At 41.8% G+C, this 4,323-nt stretch overlaps 1 protein-coding gene across 1 annotated transcript in view; it reads right to left on the bottom strand.

Annotated features, from left to right (window-relative positions):
- Positions 1 to 4,323, bottom strand: part of enox1 (ecto-NOX disulfide-thiol exchanger 1) — a 72,367-nt gene that overhangs the window by 46,276 nt on the left and 21,768 nt on the right. The gene's annotated exons all lie outside the window — the stretch shown is intronic.

Here is a 4,323-nt window from a genome sequence, read left to right as displayed (position 1 = left end):
CACAAAGAAATCCTCATTGAGCATCAAGTCCTGCAGTGTGAACGTAGCCAATCTGTGGGATTGTTCAGTCAGATAATACGCCGTCATCTTGATTGGTGACATTAAATGTCATGTCGGAGTCAGAATCCAAGGCTGTCGGTATGTTAAGGCTGTTTTTATGGGTTCTGTTCATCTTTCCAAACCTGCTGGACAACAAGGTTTAGGATTGTTAAGGGTCGGATTATCGAGTCACGACTGTAAAGTTATTTGAATTGAATTGAACTATAAACTCCCTCCAGCTGTGCTCCAGAAGTAAACGTTCCATTCATTCTCCCCACAGACGGCGTTGGTGACTCACACTCGGAGCTCTTCTGGAGTTCAGATGGGATTCAACTCTCCTGGTTGAATCATCAGCACAAAAGACCAACAACTGTGTTAGAAAATACCTGGCTCTTAGATTAAATAATAAATAAATAAAAGTCTGAAGGAGAGCACTCAGCTTTGGCAAAAATCCTGTCAGGTGAAGCTAAAGAGTCAAAGTTTGGTTTGTTGACATGATGACCCTGATGTTTGGATGAAACCCCTCCTCAGAAAAAAGCCTCTTATTTTTCATAAACATCTTTTTTTGTTTGCTGCTGCTTTTTGGATGAAGATGTTTGTGTCTTTAAGGTCCTGATTGTGAGTTTTTATAGAGACTCTGACACTGCATAAAAAATAATAATGCATAAGAATCAGTGTTGGTACTAAATAATAGATACGATGATAAACAAACTGGCATTTAAGGGGTTAACATCCTGAAACAGGTAAATATTTGGTTGTTATGATCACAACTAGATAAGATGTGCAGCGTTATAGCAGCACAGAGGATCATGTAGGAAACATCAGTAAAAATACAAATAAACAAGAAACACACATAAGTGCTGCTAATATCATACAGATTCCCTGAATGTGGACGATAACAATGATTCTATGAGTAATAAAAACATGCACGTTGCACACGCCCGTCCGTGAAGCTCTGATATTGAACACATTACTCATGAGCTGCCTCCATCGTTTCATCATGTCGGGGTGTTTACATGAGTTTGGGTTCTTCATTTCTCCGTGGACACGATAAACACCAGTATCCTGGTTACTGATTACCCAGCGCTGCTCGTGCGGCCGCCTGTGATTTCTTCAACGCAAACCTGCAATTTAATCTGACATTCCTGTTACTGTTAGCCCAACTTTACATCGATTCGTCTGTTGAGAACGAGGCCACTACGGGTTACGGCGGGCGGAGCGCTGCTAAATGTCAACACGCACCATCGGCCCGTCCGTCTCACCGGTCAGAGCGATGGGAGATATTAAACTGAGGAGTGGTGGATGGAGATGTGAAGGAGGGACCGGGGACGGAGGTCAGTGACCCAAATGTCTTCATGAGGACAGAATCCTGTGACTGGCCATGAGTTCAGGAATCCACAAGGCCAGAGGAAAGACGAAAACATCATTAAGATATTATTTTGACTTTCAGTGACTAATCTTTTAAAAAATAAAGACACTGTAAAGATGCCACTGTTGGTTTTTTTTTTATGTCACATTAAGGACCTTAAAGACGAAAATGCTTGTGTCAGAACCACATCCATAAAATATATATATATTAAAAGGGTTTCTAGTTTTATTGAGTTATTTCTTTAACCTCGTCCAGATCAAAGCGACCAAATATTTATTCATTGTCAAGATTTTAACCCATTCAATGCTTTCAATTTGTTTACATGACCCCACTGCTGTCTTTGTTGGTTAAAAAAATCTATTATTTCCCTTATAATAAGTGCTAAGTGGATTTGTCTATGATCACGATCTTGGATGTGGAGGTGATTAGTACCAATATTGATTCTTCTGCATCATTAATATTCATTCAGTGTCTGATTTTTTAATAAAAACTCACAATCAGGACCTTAAAGACACAAATGTCTTCATCCAAAAAAAAGTAAAAAAACAAAAAAAATGATGTAAAATGTTGGATATTTACATTATTTTCCACTTTCAACCAGTATGTTTTAGTGTACATCAGTGTTTTAACCTTTTAAACACCACTGTGTTTATATGACACCACTAATATCTTAAACATCTATTATTTCCTATATAACAAGTACTAAGTGGATTTTTCTATGATCACGATCTTGGATGTGGAGGTGATTAGGACCAATATTGATTCTTATGCATCATTAATATTCATGCAGTGTCTGATTTTTTTAAAATAAAAACTCACAATCAGGACCTTAAAGACACAAATATCTCCATCCAAAAACAAGCAATAAACAAAAAAAAGACCTAACAATGTCACATATTAACATTATTTTCCACTCCCAACGAACAATTTTTCATATACATCAGCGAACGTCAGTGTTTTAACCCTTTAAATACCAGTTTGTTTACACGACGCCACTATCTTTATTAATCTGGAGCTGCGTCAGGACTCTTGTATTTGCTCTCTGGACAAACTGGAGCCTCTCATGCTCACGTCTCCACAAAGCGTCTGCACAAATGCTTCCGTCGACATGTTTCCAAACACTTCAACCACAGCCTGCGTCCTCCAAACTGCTTGAAGCTCAACGGTTCAACATTACGGGAACAACTCATGTTTCCTCCTAAAACCATCAGCCTCCACGCAAACTGTGTCCCAGCACAGCAGCAAGAGAGAGAACCACAACAAAGAAAGTGAAAGATTGTTTTCATGCTGTCGGCTGCTTTAAACGCCCGTTAATTTACTGTCATTCTCTGAATTGGAATCCCTCCCCGTGCGGTGACTGAGGAGTGCGACGCGAAAGCTGTTTCATGGGACCTTTAACATGCAGTCAGGCTAAACAAACAACAGAGCAGCTAGTGAGGACTAAAATCCCTCTCCGGGGGCGCTCGCTCTTCACGGCTCCGTGAACCACGCCACAGCCGACGAGCACAAAAGAGCGTTTTTTTTTTTTTTTTGATTTTCGACTTTTCGTGCCGCATTCGGTCTCGTCGCCATAAAAGGCAGCGAGTCTCGGCGGGCCTCCGTCGAGTGCATTCGCCCCCCATTTGAATAACAATTGAACGGTGCCACGGAGCCCAGGACGCCGGCAGAACAGAGTGAATTAGGGAGCATTTAATGAGCTCAATACCCACTGCAACACAACCTGTAAGAAGACACTTTCCCCCGCTCCGATAAAGCCCCATTCACACGCGGCAGCAGATTACAGTCACATTACAGCGAGCACAATGAAGCGCCGCCGAACAGGGACGACTGAGGGAATAATGGAAATTTATTTCCCCCGCTGTTTGAGGTGAAGAATGAATTGAAAAGGGGTTATTCAGAGAGAAAACATGCTTGTTTATGTTAGGCATTAGAGGATGGATGGGAGAGAGAGAAAAAAAATAAAAAGGTTTGGCTTTTGTAGTTAAATTGGAGATGAAGCAGCAAATACTAACAATTCAAAGCAACCTGCTGCTGGTTCGGTGGAGATAAAACAACAGAGAGAGGATATAGGGGAATAAGGAGGCCGCTTTAAACTCACTTATTCTGATTTTGGTCTCCGACTGCTGACCTGTCCGAGCCTTAATGCTGTCAGGCAACTTAATAAACGAACGCTTGGTCAGCGCTGTGTGCTGCACTTCATTATGCTGCGACAGTGTGCAGGGCTGCTCTGGACACTTCACTGACACAAGTAATGATGCTACACAGTAAAAGCGCAATTTAAAAAATACCTTATATGATGCATTGCATGTTTGAAAGCCGCCAAAATGCAGTTCTGTTGGAATCATTAAAGAAATCTGAGCTTAAACTGCTGATACTTAATCACATCAGTCTAAGGTCGGACACAAACTGTGCCAAAGTTCACGGTACGATGCTGTTGGGATAATTCTCTGTTATCTTTCTGACAAGTCTATGAGTTAATGCAGGAAATGTCCACTACCTCCACTGAACATTGTGAGTGTGAGATAAGGACAAGATGTTCTCAGCGGGTCGTCAGAACACCATGAGAACTGCGCCTGTTCGCACCCATTTGCAGGAGGCTGTTTTCTGTTTTCTCTTCACTGTCTGTACATAAAAATCAATGCTTCATGCTTTTAGTCAGTCGCTTGTTCAGACTCTGTGCTGTGCATGTGACTCCTGGCTTTGCTCTGACCTGAGAGACGACTCTGTGTGCTGATTGGGAGGTAAGTTAGGACTCCGCTGAAGAGTTTTCTGAACAGACGCGAGCCTAATGAACTTTGGGTGCGACATGAAGTTCGCTGTGTGCAGATTGTTCGATGAAAATGCGAGCTGAGTCGCAGCCTCATAAGCATGAAACGTCATAAGCGTGCGCCGTCCATCCACGACAAAGAAGCTAG

Source organism: Stegastes partitus, unplaced genomic scaffold (assembly GCF_000690725.1).
Source record: "Stegastes partitus isolate 25-593 unplaced genomic scaffold, Stegastes_partitus-1.0.2 Scaffold1044, whole genome shotgun sequence".
NCBI classification, from domain to species: domain Eukaryota; kingdom Metazoa; phylum Chordata; class Actinopteri; family Pomacentridae; genus Stegastes; species Stegastes partitus.
The sequence above is the reverse complement of the archived record's forward strand: the minus strand, read 5'-3'. Positions and strand labels throughout refer to the sequence as shown.